The sequence below is a fragment of the Asparagus officinalis genome, chromosome 7, assembly GCF_001876935.1.
Source record: "Asparagus officinalis chromosome 7, Aspof.V1, whole genome shotgun sequence".
NCBI classification, from domain to species: domain Eukaryota; kingdom Viridiplantae; phylum Streptophyta; class Magnoliopsida; order Asparagales; family Asparagaceae; genus Asparagus; species Asparagus officinalis.
Genome location: NC_033800.1, coordinates 37,532,070 through 37,552,129, shown reverse-complemented (window position 1 = coordinate 37,552,129; position 20,060 = coordinate 37,532,070).

Below are 20,060 nucleotides of genomic sequence, written 5' to 3'. Positions count from 1 at the left end.
AAACACAGACCCACCTCAAGTCGGTTTACTTTTCTTCATCATTTAATCTCTCATTATCTTTCCTCCGTTACCTCGCCCTCTCCTCCTCAAAAATCTCTCCCCATTAATTTTTCTTTGCATAAAGCACATTTAACTCTCCCCATTAATTGTTTCCTTCTAACAATATAGTTGTTAAGATCTCTCCATTTAACAACAGTTCATGTACTCTGCCTTTTGAAAATACTTTCTCAAAAAAAAAAGTTAAGATCTCTCCATTTAACAACAGTTCATGTACTCTGCCTTTTGAAAATACTTTCTCAAAAAAAAAAAAAACTTTGTCTTTTACACTGTTTTAGTGAATATGCTATTTTCATTTTTGTGGGATATAAAACAACCTTGATCATGGAATAACTGGAAATTGGACGAAAAAGAATTTTGACAATAGGAATAACTGGTAACATTAAAAAAGAACTAGTGACACCACGCGTCATCGAGACCGAAAAGTAGTTTCTGTGATCGATTTTCTAATGATGAGAGATTTGATAGATTCCTTTATCTATTAGTTTAAAAGCATCTCTATGTTTTAATTAGCTAAATAGCGGTTTTATAATGTTTTACATGTTCAAAAGCCTAAATAGTTTTCTAAATAAAAAATGGTCGAAGTGTTAGTGAACCCGTTAAGCCAAAAATTCATAAGGCCTAACAACTGTAGAGATTAGAAATTTTAGATCTCTGACATCTATAGGGACCGGCCAAACAAGGAGGAAGAGGATTTTGCACACTGTTAGTCAACTTTAAGATTTTTTTTCAATAGAAATACTTTCGGGCAAGTACCAACTTGCTATTTCTCTGCCTTTGATTCCTTTCATACATTTTTAAGTCTTGATATTAAATGTATTTTGATCCATTATGATAATTTATATTCTCCTTTTTGATATATGACCTTGCTCATATCGGTATTTTGATGTTTAGGACATGCATGCACAACAATTTGGCCTTCATTATGATAATTTATATTCTCCTTTTTGATATATGACCTTGCTCATATCGGTATTTTGATGTTTAGGACATGCATGCACAACAATTTGGCCTTATTAACTCTAAAAATTATGTGGAAATTCAATGAAGTTTTATTTGTTAATTTATGATGGTTATATATTTCATAATTCGTTTACCATGAAAATAGTGGATTTTTACAATGTTTCGAGAAGTTGTATTAAAACCCTAGTTAGTAAAAAAAATCTTGTTTTCGCAAAACCATGATCCATGATATAACCTTGATGCATGATAGATTCGTGAGCTCATATTAAAAAGGTACATGAAAATATCCCTAAGAATAGCAGGATAAAGAGGAATTTGTTAAAATCTGCCAAAATCTTGATTTTAGATGTTTGGTTGTGAAATTTAGCCGTCTGGTTCAAAACTCAGATGTTTGGGTTAAAAATTAGCTGTCTATGTATTGTTGTTCGAACTTTTGGTCCTCTATCATTTCTCGAATTCAGATGCTTGGTCCAGAACGTCACATGCCTGGTTCAAAATTTTAGACACTTGAAAATGTTCACAACCTGTATTTTTATGTTTAATTTATGAGTCGTTTGATTCTGTAACTTTTCCGAATGACTTGTTTTGATGTTGAAACTTTGTGAACAGTTCTGCTAGTGAGATTAGAAAGCGTTCATGTGATTATTTGGTAATTTTGACCTTTTTTTCATATTTATCCGGTTGAACCAAAATTTGATGAAATACGATTCTCAAATTGGAATCTTCAGCTCAAACTCTATACGGAGTTATTACCACTATGAGATCAATGTTTTAATAATGTGGGCAATATGCTATGATTATTCTTAAGATAATGGTTCAATTGTGGATGATATTAACCATATCCTTTTGGATTAAACATGCAACCCAAGGGAATTAGGAGTTTAAATATCAGACATTTATCTTGATTAATGTAGTAAGCTTTAGCTGAGATGATGATGAGCGCAAGAGGTACAAACTTGTTCGCTACGAGTTTGTGGATATGATACGTTCAAAAGAGATGATATCACAAGATAGTTAAAACCTAATTTTCTGAACTCTTAGAATTTTGTATTTCTTGTTTAGTATTGAGTGATGGTGTGCATAGTGTGCGTATGGGGAATTATAACCTCCATACTTTTGTGTTTTGAATTTCTCATTTAATATTTAGTCGTGTAATATAGAAAAGCTAATATTACACAACATCATATGTAATCGCCTTAAAATGAGTTGATATAAAATGTTGGATTTCTAAATGGGAAAAATAAGTAATAACATGAACTTTTTTTAGATGTGAGATTTGTTTTGGCCATTTCGATGAGTTTACTAGAAGTCTGTTAGATTTCTAGATTGTGATTTTTATCATCCACCTTGAATTGACCTAATTACTATTTAATCTCAAATAACATATAATTAACTTAAGAATACTAGGAATTGTAATGTTTTGTGCATGCTTGCATGACACATATGAGATGAGTAATGTGGTATATTTGTTTTCTTTATATCTGTGTTTTATGAAATGGAAATATCTTGAGTTTAAGCTATGAATTTTGAAATATTCCTTTGAGAAATACATTTTGTAGGGATACTCCAGCATAGATTGAGAGTTTATTTTTAGTTTAGTGTCTATTTAGTCATGTTATCTTTCCGTAATCCTAATCAGTTTTTGGTATTGTCTTATTTTGAATGATTGCTGAATATATCCTATCGAGTTTTTTTTTTCATTTGATTTTACTTGTATAGTCAATCATACTTTTCACTATTCCATCATTTGGATCCTATGCTTTGATAGTACTTGCTATTATCTACTCTGACTGACTTGCTTTGTTATTTTTGTTCTTTTTCAAGAGATTGGTTTATTCTAGAGTAGAGAGTTAATTGAATCGAGAATAATGGTTACACATGTATATGTTGATTTTATTTTTGGTTTTGGAAATAAATTGTTGTTTAAATATTTTTCTTATCATTTTTTGATAATTGAGCTTTTACTAAATATTACCCAAAATTTTATATTTAAGAAAAAATTGTGTAGTTAAGAGAATCATTTAGATATTATTGTTGTCCAGGTGGTGTGCTATCTTCCTAGTCACATGCCGCTTATGTTAGACCCTAAAGGGGAGGGGAGGGGAGGGGAGGGGGGGGGGGGGGGGGGGGGGGGGGGGGGGAGTGATTAGGGTCTTATGCTAATCTAATCTAATTTTATACCAATTAAAACTTATTAACAAGTTATCCTAGCAAGTATGAAATACAACAATATATATGAGCTAGGATAAGCAATATGAACAACAAGATATATCCTAACAAAGAGATATAGGCAATGTATGTGTAAGGATATATAAACAACACAAGGGTAAATAATCTAAACTAGATAGTGGACAAACTAAGTAGTGAGATAATGGCGAAATGAGCAATGAGCACAAATAAAAATAAACGCCAAGGCACACACAAACATAATCAAATGATCACAGAGTTCGGACCTTCTGTCCTACGTCTCTGCTCCCCACTCCCGAGGAGAAATCTACTATCACAATCCGGTTTGGAAGCCGGAACTTCTACACACTCGGTTTTCTAGCTAACCGAAAACTCTACAACTCACACTCTTGCAAACCCACTCTATACCCTCACAAATATTGGACCTAGCCGTGTCTCCCTCAAGTGCTCGGTTACAACCTCTCCCTAGGTTCGTCAACCGAAGCCACTCCTCTTGGGACGAACCCAGACTCTCACCACACACTCCTCTCGGTGTACAAGTGTATTACAAAGTGTATCTCACAATAAGCACAAATACAACATAAGCACAAAATACACAACAATGATTGTTCTTCTAATATGGATAAGCAACACAATGAAAGCTCACTCCATTGTTATAACTCCCCACAACCCAAATTTATACTATGAATGTAATACAATAAGCTTAATGTTTGTTGTGGTATACAATGAGAAAATCAAAACAACTAAACTCAAATAAAATCTAGCATATAGAAATTATGAAAATAAACAATAAATAGCTAAAATACAGTTTAGGAATTCTCTCTGAAAAACAAGATAGAGAGATGGATTAAAAGGGAAGCTCAAACAATGTAGATGATCTCTCTCCACTTGTGAACCAACCACAACAGCTTTAAACCAAACTCTAAACCCATGTTTAAAACTCTTTTAAACTTGTTTAAAATATCCCATTGGTTGCTGAGATAGAAAGGGGTTGGGCGGGTTTATATAGGAAGAGAAGTAAACAGTAACAGCAAAACCCCAAAACAAAATAACAAAAATCCTAAAAAATCAGGAATACAATTCTGTAAAAAGAGCCGTTGGAGTATGACGTACGAGTCGACCATAAAAAATCTCGCTCGTCGACCGCGAGCCACTTTCGAAACTGAGAATTTTTCCAGAGACTTTGGCGGTCGACTTGACAGTCGACCGTGGGAAAATTCGATGCGTGACGGTCGACCGGTGGCGGTCGACCGCGAAAGTTTCTGTTTGGCTCCGCAAGAAAAACAAAGGCGCGGTCGACCCGTGACGGTCGACCGTGAACTGATATAATGAAAATTTCAGGTTTGAAAATAGTTTGCCTGATTTTTAAAATACTGTTTAAAAATATCAAATAAATTCGCAAAAATATGAAACTTTATGGGAAATGATTGTAGACATGATAATACAAAACATGAAAATGTGAACACATGAGTTTTGATATTTTAGCTTAACCATGTTTTAAAACAATACAAAATAATTTTATAGACTTGAAGAAAGATGTAAACTATTGTTATGAAGTCTATAAACAATGAATGCAGTATTTTATAAAAATACACATATAATGCACTAAAACATGATTTCATTGAACTAAATAAAATTGATATTGATGAAATCATATAAATGCATATAAATATGAAACAAAAATATGTTTTCCAATTGTATTCAATTGTTTTATAGTAAAACTAGAAAACTATCAAACCAAAACATATGTATATATATAACTATATATATACATGGAAACCAATAAATATGTGTGTGTATATTATTGAGCTTAAGGTACTAACACACATAATATAAACTCCTAAACTAGATTACCCAAGCTTGATTGATCTTCGATGTAGCTCAACTTGGTACACTTACGGATGAAGCTAGAACTTGGATCTTCAATTTGAATTGCATAGGCTTCACTTCACAATTCTGCCAACCTCCATTTAATATGATCGTGAATGTTCGATTCCATCCATCCTCCAACTCGTTGTTTGCCTAGAATAAATACAAAAACACAAACACTAGACAAACAATATTAGAAGTAAATTATTTGTTAAATATCATCAAAACAATATGATGACTAAAGTGGGAAAATATTTCTTAAAATAATGAAAGGTATGACGTGTCACGTTGAGATAGAAATTTTAAAGGGAGTTAATTAAGTGATAAATACATCATTTCCATGTTCTTCACAACTCACTTTGCTAAGAATTGGTCAGCTCAACCCAACTATCCCCTTTCAAATGTATATAAGATCACGGATATAAGATTTATATGACCTAAAATGCCAACACAAAATCTTATTAAATCCTATTTGTATTTATGTGAAGAGATGTAAATCTAACAATCCGTGCTCATAGATATTCTTTATGCCTTGTTCCTGCCATCACTACATGTTTGTTCCCACCAGAGAAACCGTTAAACAAGAAAAGTCTAATTTTACTGAAATCTGGATAGACTCGTCATAGTCTTCGAGATCGCACAAACAAACAGAAGAATAACTGCGCACAAGAGTTTTTAACAAAGCATGACATGTTTCCCTCTAACCAGTACCGAAGTGTTTCCACCCTGTACCTATATGTCAACCTACTGATCTCACTCTCTTTCCGCTCCAAAACATGACAATCTAACGAAATACAATACATCAACTAGCAGCAAATGCCAACTTTCCATGGACTGATAGGATTTTGGGGAGATATCTAAATTAGAAAAACAATCAGTGCCCGTAGTAAATACCAATAACGCATCTATTATCAAATGGAAGAAAACCACATTACCATGGAAATTAGTTAGAATACTATTGGCTAACATGAATGCAAGATCCCTGACCTAATTCCTCTATCCGAGTCATTAGATCCTAATGCCTGAAATAAGTTTGCATACATTAAAAACCCCTCAATTGAATATCCAATTTTCAACTGAAAAAATCAAACAAAGACCGAAATTACCGCATTGGTCTCCTGCCAACTCCAAGAAAAACGTAAGACTCTCTTAGACCTCCTGCCACTGCAATCAAAAATCAAATCCTAGGATTAGAAAAATAACAAAACCTAAATCCACAACAAAAAATTAATAAAAAATTTGGAAAAACAATAAAACATCTATATAGAAAAAAATAAAATCACATCAAAAAAATAATAAAAATAAAAAAAAAAAAAGAGGAAAAAACATTCATACGCGACTCTAAGAGAATTATGGACAGAGCTCAGGCACCCCCTCTGTTCAAGTCATCGCGGGGGGTAGGGGATGGTTGCAGCGACGACCTCAAGGTCGATGGTGAACTCGGTTCCACGACCGCGTAGAGTCGGAGAGCGGTGAGCGGAAGTGATGGCTTGTGCAAGCGCCGCGAGGCGAGGAATCGCCTGACGCGAGTCTCTGACTGAGAGTGAGGAAGTCGTTCGCTGAGCTGAGCGGCGGCCGATGTCAAAACTTAGGCTTTTCTCGATAAAAATTACGTCCGCGAACAATAAACCTCACATCGCTGACGGGAACATCCGCTGACGGCGAAACCTGTCAGCGACGTTTTATACCCGTCAGCGATGTTTCATCCGCCCTGACGTTAGAGAAGACACGTTGACGGCAATTGTCCGTGGACGGAACTCCCGTCACGATATAAAACAACGCTGACAGGGAATTTCCCGTCAGCGATGTTGCCGTCATGATAGTCCTGATTTCCACTACGTGATCCTCCAACTCGTTATTTGCTAGAATACAATACGAAAACACAAATACTAAGACAAAGCAACATTAAAGTAAATTGTTGTTTAACAGTCATCAAAAACAAAATGCCAACAAAACTCCCGCCTAACAATATGCATATGGGTGAGTATAACACAAAAAATATATAATACAAGGATTTGCCCCCTATCAAATCCCTCATAAGTACATAAAATGAAGCTAGGCAACAAATATATGTGAGCAAGCACCAATGGTTAAACACTCACTCACATACAAAAAGATAATGAGAACACATATAAATATATCATGATGAAGAATATTGTCTCATCATAAAAATTAGTTATAAAAAATAGGATTTATGAAATCAACGAGAAGCAGAAACATGAGAATCATGCAAAAAGTTTTCAAATAAAAACAAATCAACCAAAAAGAAATCATAAATCATAGTTTAAATCCAAAAACGTAATACCAATCATCATTGATTCCAAAAAACATGCAGAGCAACCATATCTAGCCTCTTGAGCTGAGTAATAACCCATATAAACATTTAAGCTCCGAGTAAACAAGATTTCGATAATCACCCAATAAAACCCGGAGCGTATTTAACTTACAAAACCTTCATTAAAATCAAAACTAATAGTCATGAAAACAAAATAATTAATCAAAGAAAAATTTTCAATTCAAAAGATTTCAAAGCCTAATTTTCAAAAACAAGAAAAGAAAGAAAAATACTAAAGATTCTTGGTTTAAAAATCAAATGCTATTGTACCGAAGAATTATTGGCTACCAAAAAATTAGGGACATGACCCCCTTATCATTTAAGTCAAAGCCGTATGGATTAGTGAACCGATTCTGGCGCATTGCGTGACCACTAACTCGTCCAAATAATAATCTTGCAATGACCCTGCCGATTACAATTTGAGCAGATGAAACAGATCCATTTGCTTTTTGTGGACCCATTAGCTCGCTGCACGAATAACATTACAATAAAGATTGTCTTTTAAAATTATTTACAAATGGAAAAGAAACATCATTAAACAAAGCGTGGTCTTTTTGAGCAAATTACATAATTTGGATCATTTTCGAATCAAACAAATTTTAGCAAGATTTCCAAACCTACCACAAATATATATTAAAACATGTGTCTACTAGCAAAATTTGGAAAATTAAAATTCTTTTCCAATCAAAACATATAATCAGCAAATGAACCAAAACGACCACAATGCATCCTCGATACACATGACATGCATGATGCAAACAATGGTGCCATGTGGTGTACATGTGATCGAAGGAAACTTGATGAGAGCCGCACAAGCGACGCATGACATTTTTATTTTGTTCATCATAGCTAAAATTCAGCTAAATAACCTTTACGCACCGCTAAAAAATAGAACACTGTAAAACTTCTATATAGGTGGCATAATGACGCGTGAAGTGCGATGACGTAGACTTGCACACATACCCATAAGCCTCTTTATTATCAATGCCATATTTTAAAAGTTGCAACTCTAAAGATGAAATGTGTTATCATAAGATTCAAATCTTTATTTTTAGACACATATACATTTTATTAGAAGTAGAACATAAATAGCTCATTTATGAAAGAAGCAGTATCATTTTGTATGTCTCTCTACTTTCTAACATGGCATTTATCTTTTCATGCAGATAAGCTAGCTTATAGATTGTTTAATTTTCATTTTCAAAATTAACATCGCATTGTTTTCTTTAAGCAGGGTATTTTCTTTGTAATGACATCCAATTTTGAACACTAAGCTCCTTCATGATCGGATTCTAAATTTTATGCCTGCTTTGAAAATCAATAAAATCTTATGTTAATATGTTAAAGGCATCCAATAATTTCGGAAGCACAAGCAAGCTTCATTCACTAGTATAAGAATGTATAGATTCGAACTTGCCAAACCTCACTAGGGCTATACGTCTAGTCGCGCGCGTGTGCATGATGCTCCGTGTGACTGAAGCGGGATCTCCCAAAGCTTATGGATCGGCCTCCAAGTCCCCTTATGTGCTTCAATAAGTTTATTCCATAAGCGTGTATAGCACTATCAAAATGGAACAAAACTTGTTAGACAAATATGAATCAAATGCATTATGTAAGAATTCCAACAAAGCTGTCATCATAAATAATCTTTTATATTTTATTCCACCTGGATTCTCCAATGTTGGCCACAATATAAGCATAATCAATGATTCCCATAAATTATATTCTTTAGATTAAACAAATATTTTTTTGCAATCTAAAAGCACCATGAGCATAAGGGAAAACATGAATTTAGGAGCAATAACTTAGAATCATGCTAAACAAGAATGCATCATTCAAATCAAAATTTGCTAACAAATATGCAAGCCAAGAGACAAATGTCAAATCAAAACAAGATTGCAAACAAAATATAACTTGAACTTTAACTCAGACGATTAGACCATTAAATCAACAGAGCACAAGCTCTGATACCAATTGTTTAGACCCTAGAGGGATGTTGATTAGGTCTTATGTAATCTAATCCGATTTTATGCAATTAAACTTATTAACAAGTTATCCTAGCAAGTATGAAATACAACAACTATATATGACTAGGATAAGCAATATGAATACAAGCATATATCCTAAAAAGAATATAGCGCAATGTATGCTGCAAGGATATATAAACAACACAAGGTAAATAATCTAAACTAGATAGTGGACAAACGTAAATAGTGAGACAACCGCGAAATGAGCAATGAGCCACAAATAAGAATAAACGCAAGCACATACAAACACATCAAATGATCACCAGTTCGCGACCTTCTGGTCTACGTCTCCCGGCTCCCCACTCCCGGGAGAATCCACTATCAAACTCGGGTTTGAAGCCTGTGAACTTCTACACACTCGGTTTCGCTAACCGAAAACTCTCATAACTCACACTCTTGCAAACCCACCTACACCCTCACAAATGTTGGACTAGCCGTGATCTCTCAACGATGCTCAGTTACCACCTCTCTAGCGTTCGTCAACCGACGCCATCGCTCTTGGGACGATATCCCCGACTCCACCCACACACTCTTCTCAGTAATACAAAAAAAAAAGGTGCTTTAGAAAGTGCTATATATAAAAGCAAAATACAACAAATGATTGTCTCTAATAGGATAAGAGAACACAAATGAAAGCTACTCTCAATTGTTACAACTCCCCACCAACCCAAATTTACTATTTGAATGTTAAATCAGCAATAAGCCTCAATGTTGGTGTGTAAACAATAACAAAAAATTAAAAACAACTGAAAAAAAAAAAAAAAAAAATCCAAATAACAATCTAGCATATAGAAAATTATGAATAAAACAATAATAGCTAAAATAGCGTTTAGAAATTCTTCTTCTGAAAACAAATGGCAGAGATGGATAAAAAGCCGAAGCTCAAACAATGTAGATATCTCCTCCACTGTGAACCAAACCAAAAACAGCTTTAAACCAACCTTTAAACCCCTGGTTTAAAGCTCTTTTAAACTTATAAAAATATCCCATTTGGGTTGCGTGAGATAGAAGGGGGTTTAGTGTTATATAGGAAAGATAGTAACGAGCAAAAACCCCAAAACAAAACAACAAAATCCCAAAAACAGGAATACGAGTCTGCTATCAAAAAGATCATCTGGAGTATACCTGGCGGTTCCGTGAAATCTCGCGCTCGACCCCGAGCACTTTCGAATGCTCGAGAATTTTCAAGACTTTGCGCAGGCGACTGTGACGGCTCGACCGTAGAAGAATTCGAGCTTACGGTCGACCTATGACGCGGTCGACCCGTGAAAGTTTATGTTGGCTCTGCATGGAAAAACAATAGGCGCGCGTCGACCGTGGCGGTCGACGTAACTGATATATCCGAAATTTTCAGGTTGAAAACGTTGCCTGATTTTAAACACTGTTTATAAATATCAAATAAATTCCAAAATTTATAAAACTTTGGAAATGATGTGTGACATGATAATACACATCGATTGAGCATCTCTCTTCTCAATAGTATCATCAAAAAACTTGCTCCATTTTTTTGTTCTGTACCTGTGTTTTATGTTCAACCACCTTCTATTAAACCAATAACAAAACTTTCGACTGTGCTGCAGATAAAGACCTTTGAATTCTGGACCACACACTGGACATGCATATGTTCCCTTTGTAGACCAACCTGAAAGATTCGCATAAGCTGGAAAATCATTAATTGTCCATAGTAAAATAGCACGTAGTCTGAAAGACTGCTTTGCATGAGTATCATATGTCATAACCCCTTCAGTCCATAGTTGTTTTAACTCATCAATTAGCGGTTCTAAAAACACATCTATGTCATTGCCTGGTGCATGCTTACCCGGTATCAATAATGAAAGTATCATATACGGTTGTTTCATGCAAAGCCAAGGCGGTAAGTTGTAAGGTGTTAATACAACAGGCCATGTAGACCAACCAGAACTCATTATCCCAAATGGATTGAATCCGTCGCTAGACAAACCTAGTCTAACATTCCTGCACTCATTCGCAAACCAAGGAAAAGTTCTATCCATATGCTTCCACGCCTCTGCATCAGCCGGATGTCTGATTTTACCATCATCAGTACGTTCTTCCATGTGCCACCTCATTTGCTTAGCAGTGTCTTTATTCATATACAACCGTTTTAGCCTTGGTATTAAGGGAAAATGACGCAGGACCTTTGCTGGAATCTTCTTTTGCTTAAGCATAGACCTTGTTGTCCCATGTGTTGAATAATTTTTGCGTTGTACCCACCGTGATACTCCACAAATTGGACACTCCTGAAGATCTTTGTTATCCTTATAGTAGAGGATACAATCATTAGGGCATGCGTCGATTTTATTGTAATCAAGTCCTATAACGGAAACAATCTTCTTTGCGTTATCATAATTTTCTGGTATGCTCTCTTTTCCATTTGGAATGACTTTTCTCAGTAACACAAGCAACATATTAAAATATTTATCTGCCATTCCACTAAGAGATTTTATACGCAAAAGACGCAGCATAAATGATAACCTGGTGAACTCGGTGCAACCCTCGTACAGATCATTTTCATTGTCGGCTATTAATTTCATTATCTGCGCCAGCTCCTCATGATCAGTCACGCCTTCATTTCCTGACTCGTCAGCATCCTCGGCATAATCAGATTGATCTATATTAGGAACTGTTAACATATCCGCGAGCATCGTATGTGTATCATCTATTCTCGTATCATCTATTCTCCCACCGGAAGTATTTTTACACCAACAGCAAGGACAATACACGACATCACTATTTAACTTCCGTGGGTCTGCCAAGGCGTACTGTATGAATTGATTTATTCCATCTTTATATCGACTATCCCTCCATCTATCAATACGAGGAATATCGATCCATGATTTGTCGGGAACTATCCTCATAGATCTGTATGATATTAAGCATAATTAGGTAATGTGAATTTTTATTAGTAACGCATCAAATTAAAAGGTTGCGTGATATTAACTTTCTTCACGACATCAAGGAAATTTTAATTATAATATCGGAGGGAAAATTACCAAAACATAAATTATGTGGGAGTAAAATCTAATGCTCATATTTGAAATAAGACAATTTAACGACTGTCATAGGAAATGGACCTATCCCATTAGGAATATAGTAGTGTCTACAAGGGAAATTTTAATTATAATAATCTCGGAGGGAAAATTACCAGAACATAAATTATGTGGGAGTAAAATCTAACGCTCATATTTGAAATAAGACAATTTAACGGTTGTCATAGGAAATGGACCTATCCCATTAGGAATATAGTAGTGTCTACAACTACCTTTATATATTTTAAGCGTTTTTATTTCTTAAAAATTTCGGCAGCACCTACCCGCAGTTCTCCGAGTACACTGTGCGGATGTTATAATGCGTATCAATCATCGATAATAGATCGATTATAAATCGATACGCAAAACAACATACGCTTATTGTACACGGAGAACAATGCGGTACGTGTTATCGAAATTTTTAAGAAATAAAAATTTATAAAGTATACAAAGATAGATGATACACTACTGTATTCCTAACCTGTACGAGAAGGGGACTCCTCCCCGGACAGATCTAATAATTATTGCATGTATATCATGCTCCTAACATAAATCACGTTAATTCTCTTTAGATGTAAAAAGTATTTTCACATCCAACTAGAATTACGTGAGTTTATATCAGAAGAGATTCACATCCAACATTATTAGACGGGAAACTAGGGGTAACGACTTTCGATTCATAAATCATGATATATAACACAATAAAACTTGTAATTACCCATAAGAGAATAAATTAACCAAAAGAGAATAAAGACCCATAGAGTAAATTAGCAGCTGGTCAACTGTATTATATCAAACACCAGCAAGTCATAAGAGAACATGTGTTTCGTTGTTTTTTCTTGTTCAACTTCTTTCATTTGTTGCAAACCTGGACGTATTCATCCCCAGAAAAAAAATTAAATAATTAAGATATGATGACTAAAGTGGGAAAATGTTTCTTAAAATAATGAAAAGTGTATGAGGTGTCACTTGATATATGAATTTTAAAGTAGGTAATTAAGTGATAAACTACATCATTTCCATTTCTTCACAACTCACTTTGCTAAGAATTGTCAGCTCAAACCCAATATCCCCTTTCAAATTATATAAGATCACGGGATATAAGATTTTAAGACCCTAAAATGCCACACGAAATCTTATTAAATGTATTTGTATTTATGTGAAGAGATGTAAATCTAACAATCCGTGTCATAGATATTCTTTATGCCTAGTTCCTGCCAACATTACATGTTTGTTCCCCACCAGAGATTAACCGTTAAACCAAGAAAAGTCTAAATTCTTCTGAAATTGGATAGCTCGTCATAGTCTTTGAGATCGACAAACAAACAGAGAATAAACTTGCACAAGAGTTTAACAAAGATGACATGTTTCCCTCATAACCAGCTACTCGAAGTTGGTTGTCCACTGTACCTATATTTTCAACCGTATGGATCACTTCTTTCGGCTCCAAAACATGACAACTAGACGAATACAAATAGATCAACTAGCAGCAAATGCAACTTCCATGGACTGTAGGATTTTGGGGAGTATTAAATTTATGAAAAACCAATAGTGGGTTAGTAAATACCAAAACCATTCTATATCAAATGGAAGAAAACCACAATTACGATTGGAAAATTAGTTAGAATACTATTGTAAATGAATGAGATCCCTGCCTAATTCCTCTATCCGAGTTCATAAGATCCTAATGGCTTTAAATAAGTTTGCATACATTAAAACCCCTCAATTAATATCCAATTTTCAACTGAAAAATCAAACAAAGGACCGAAAATTACCGCTTGGATCTCCTGCAATCCAAGAAAACGTAAGACTCTCTTAGACCTCCTGCACTGCAATCCAAGAAATCAAATCTCAGATTAGAAAAATAACAAAACCTAAAATCACAACAAAAAAATTATAAAAAATTTGAAAAAAAAACAAGGAATCATACGCGACTCAAGAGAATATGACAGAGCTCAGGCGACCCCTCTGTTCAAGTCATCGCGGGGATGGTGCAGCGACGACCTCCAAGGTCGATGGTGAACTCGGTTCCACGACCGGTAGAGTCGGAGAGGGGGAGGGGAAGGTGATGGCTTGTGCAAGGCCGGCCGCGAGGGCGAGGAGATCGCTGACGCCGAGTCTCTGAGCTGAGAGTGGGGAAGTCGTTCGCTGAGCTGAGCGGCGGCGATGAAAACTTAGGGCTTTTCTCCGATAAAAATTACGTCGCGACATATATATACCTCACATCGCTGACGGGAAACCCGTCAGCGATGTTTTAACCCGTTGGCGATGTTTTCATCGCTGACGGTAGAGAAGAAACGTTGACGGCAATGTCGTTGACGGGAACTCCCGTCAGCGATATAAACAACGCTGACGGGAAAGAAGAAACGTTGACGGCAATGTCGTTGACGGGAACTCCCGTCAGCGATATAAACAACGCTGACGGGAATTTCCCGTCAGCGATGTTGCCGTCAGTGATAGTCCTATTTCCACTAGTGATCCTCCAACTCGTTATTTGCCTAGAATAAATACGAAAACACAAATACTAGACAAACAACATTAGAAGTAAATTGTTTGTTTAACATCATCAAAACAAAAATGCCAACAAAAACTCCCCCTAACAATATGCATGGGTGAGTATAACACAAAAAATATATATACAAGGATTGCTCCCCCTATCAAAATGCCTCATAAGATACATGAAATGAATGCTAAGGCAAAAATATATGTGAGCAAGCACAGATGTTAAACACTACTCACATACAAAAAGATAATGAGAACACATATAAATATATCAATATGAAGAATATTGTCTCATCATAAAAATTATGTATAAAAAATAGATTTATGAAATCAAGAGAAGAGAAACATGAGAATCATGCAAAAAGTTTTCAAATAAAAACAAATCAACCAAAAGAAATCATAAATCATAGTTTAAATCCAAAAACGTAAGACCAAATCATCATTGATTCAAAAAAAATCATGAGAGGCAACCATATCTAGCTCTTGAGCTAGTAATAACCCATATAAACATTTAAGCATCCAGTAAACAAGATTTCGGAATAATCACCCAATAAACCCGGAGGGTATATAACTACAAACCTCTCATTTAAAATCAAAACTAATAGTCATGAAAACAAAATAATTAATCAAAGAAAAATTATTTTCATATTCAAAAATTTCAAAGCATAATTTTCAAAACCAAGAAAAAGAAAAAGAAAAATACTAAAATTCTTGGTTTAAAAATCAAATTTGTATTGGTACCCAAGAATTATTGGTACCAAAAAATTTAGGGACATGACCCCTATCATTTAAGTTCAAAGCCCTAGGATTATGAACCTTCTTGGGCGCATATGGTGCACTAGCACGGTCAAAATAATAATCTTGCAAATGACCCTTCCGATTACAATTTGAGCAATGAAAGAGATCCATTTGTTTTTGTGGACCATTAGCTCGTGCACGAGAAACATTTACAAATAAAGATTGTCTTTTAAAATTATTTTACAAATGAGAAACATCATTAAACAAAGGTGGTCTTTTTGGAGCAAATTACAAATTTGGAGCATTTTGCGAATCAAAACAAAATTTAGCAAGATGTCCAAACCTACCACAAATATCATATTTAAAAACATGTGGTCTACTAGAAACATTTGGAAAATAAAATTTCTTTTCCAAATCAAAACAATAATCAGCCAAATGACCAAAACGACCACAATGATCACATCTATACACATGAGCATGCTTATGATGAACAATGGGTGCATGTGTGTGTACATGTGATGAAGAAACTTGATGAGATGCACAAGGAGCATTGACATTTTTATGTTTGTGTGCATCATAGTAAAATTTAGCTAAATAACCTTTACGACCGTAAATAGAACACTTGTAAACTTTACTATATATGTGTGCATAATGAGTGAATGATGACTTAGACTTGGCACACATATCCATAAGCCTCTTATGATTATCAATGCATATTTTAAAAGTTGAATCTAAAGATGAAATGTGATTATTCATAAGATTCAAATCTTTATTTTTAGACACATATACATTTTTATTAGAAGTAGAACATAAATAGTCATTTATGAAAGAAGCAGTATCATTTTGTATGTTCTCTACTTCTAACATGGCATTATCTTTTTCATGAGATAAGCTAGTTATAGATGTGTTTAATTTTTCATTTTTCAAAATTAACATGTCATTGTTTTCTTTAAGCATGGTATTTTCTTTTGTAATGACATCCAATTTTGACACTAGCTCCTCATGATCGGATTCTAAATTTTCATGCTTGCTTTGTAAATCAATAAAATCTTTATGTAATTTGTTAAAGGCATGCAATAATTTTTCGGAAGCACAAGCAAGTTCATCACTAGATAAATTATTTATAGATTCGAACTTGCAAACCTCACTAGGGCTATCGTCTAGTGCGCGTGTGCATGATGCTCCTTTTGAACTTGAAGCGGGATCCTCCAAAGCTTATCGGATCGCCTCCAAGTCCCCTTGATGTGCTTCAATAAGTTTCCATAAGGTGTAAGCACTATCAAAATGAACAAACTTGTTAGACATAGATGAATTAAATGCATTATGTAAGAATTCCAACAAGAGCTTGTTCATAATAAATAATCTTTTATTATTTTTATTCCACCTGGATTTCTCCAATGTGGGCACAATATAAGCATAATCAATGACTTCCCATAAATTGATATTTTTAGATTAAACAAATATTTTGAATCTAAAACACCATTGAGCATAAGGGAAAACATTGAATTTAGGAGCAATACTAGAATCATAGCCTAAACAAGATGCATCATTCATATCCATAATTTGTAAAAAATATGCAAGCAAGATACAAATGTAATCAAAACAAGATTAGCATAAAAAGATAACTTGGATCTTTAACTCAAGGCGATTAGACCTTAAATCAAAGAGCACCAAGCTCTGATACCAATTGTTAGACCCTAGAGGGGGGGTGATTAGGGTCTTATGCTAATCTAATCCGATTTTATGCCAATTAAAACTTATTAACAAGTTATCCTAGCAAGTATGAAATACAACAATATATATGAGCTAGGATAAGCAATATGAATAACAAGATATATCCTAACAAAGAGATATAGGCAATGTATGTGCAAGGATATATAAACAACACAAGAGTAAATAATCTAAACTAGATAGTGGACAAACTAAATAGTGAGACAACGGCGAAATGAGCAATGAGCACAAATAAGAATAAACGCCAAGGCACATACAAACACAATCAAATGATCACGGAGTTCGGACCTTCTGTCCTACGTCTCCGCTCCCCACTCCCGGGGAGAAATCCACTATCACAATCGGGTTTGGAAGCTGAAACTTCTACACACTCGGTTTTCTAGCTAACCGAAAACTCTATAACTCACACTCTTGCAAACCCACTCTACACCCTCACAAATGTTGGACCTAGCCGTGTCTCCCTCAAGTGCTCAGTTACAACCTCTCTCTAGGTTCGTCAACCGACGCCACTCCTCTTGGGACGATCCCCGACTCTCACCACACACTCTTCTCAGTATACAAGTGTATTAGAAAGTGTATCTCATAATAAGCAAAAATACAACAAATGATTGTTCTCTAATATGGATAAGAACACAATGAAAGCTCACTCTCAATTGTTACAACTCCCCACAACCCAAATTATACTATGAATGTAAATACAATAAGCTCAATGGTTGTGTGTGTAAACAATAAAAAAATTAAAACAACTAAACTCAAATAAAATCTAGCATATAGAAATTATGAATAAAACAATAAATAGCTAGAAATAGAGTTTAGGAATTCTTCTCTGAAAAACAAGATGGAGAGATGGATTAAAAGGAAGCTCAAACAATGTAGATGATCTCCTCCACTTGTGAACCAACCAAAACAGCTTTAAACCAAACTTAAACCCCTGTTAAAGCTCTTTTAAACTTGTATAAAATATCCCATTGGTTGCTGAGATAGAAGGGGGTTTAGGGGTTTATATAGGAAAAGGAAGTAACAGCAAAAACCCCAAAACAAAACAACAAAAATCCCAAAAAATCAGGAATACGATTCTGTACAAAAAGAGCCATTGGAGTATACGGCGGTTGACCGTGAAAATCTCGCGGTCGACCGCGAGCCACTTTCGAAGCTGAGAATTTTCCAGAGACTTTGGCGGTCGACTGTGACGGTCGACCGTAGGAAAATTCGAGCTGACGGTCGACTATGACGGTCGACCGTGAAAGTTTATGTTGGCTCTGCATGGAAAAACAAAGGCGCGGTCGACCGTGGCGGTCGACCGTGAACTGATATATGAAATTTTCAGGTTTGAAAACAGTTTGCTGATTTTAAAACACTGTTTAAAAATATCAAATAAATTCCAAAATTTATAAAACTTTGGGAAATGATTGTAGACATGATAATACACATGATTTTATAGACTTGAAGAAAGATGTAAACTATTGTTATGAAGTCTATAAACAATGAATATATTATTTTATCAAAATACACATATAATGCACTAAAACATGATTTCATTAAACTAAATAAAATTGATATTAATGAAATCATATAAATGCATATAAGTATGAAACAAAAATATGTTTTCCAATTGTATTCAATTGTTTTATAGTAAAACTAGAAAACTATCAAACCAAAACATATGTATATATATAACTATATATATACATGGAAACCAATAAATGTGTGTGTGTATATTATATTGAGCTTAAGGTACTAACACACGTAATATAAACTTCTAAACCAGATTACCCAAGCTTGATTGATCTTCGATGTAGCTCAACTTGTTACACTTGCGGATGAAGCTAGAACTTAGATCTTCAATTTGAATTGCATAGGCTTCACTCCACAATTCTGCAAACCTCCATTTGATATGATCGTGAATGCTCGATTCCATCCATCCTCCAACTCGTTGTTTGCCTAGAATAAATACGAAAACACAAACACTAGACAAACAACATTAGAAGTAAATTTTTTGTTAAACATCATCAAAACAAGAAGGCCAACAGCTTAGGTTACAAGATGTGACATAACTGATTTTATGTTGAATTATAGTGTTTTTATGCTAATATTTTATAGTTAGTTATTGTGCACCACTTATTTTGTTTATTATAAACTTCATAGATGGATGAAGAGTTTTTATTGTGCACTAAGACTTGAGAAGAAGCGCACTTGATTCCCATAGGCATCAAGGGGAATTTCAATGATTTAGTGTAGTTGATTAATGAAGTACATGCAGAATGAGTATTTATATGTATTCATTGTAGATTTGGCGAAGAGTGCGAAGAAGAACATGTTTTGGGAAGCAGAAATATTTTTAGAAGCTTCACGGTCTACTGCGAGTGGCGTGACGGTCGACCGCGAACGTATACAGCACAGGGAAAAGTCTCTGGAGTTTTGACGGTCGACCGCGGTGTCAGGTCCGGTCAACCGGCTTAACCCTTTAGTGATTATTGATTTCTGTCGTTGGTTTCGATCGACCACGATTCGGGTTTGGGCTTGATTGTGGTTTCCTATTCTGTTTGGGATTTGTGTTTGGTATAAATACCGATACACATTTTAGGGTTTCTTTGGCTTTGATTG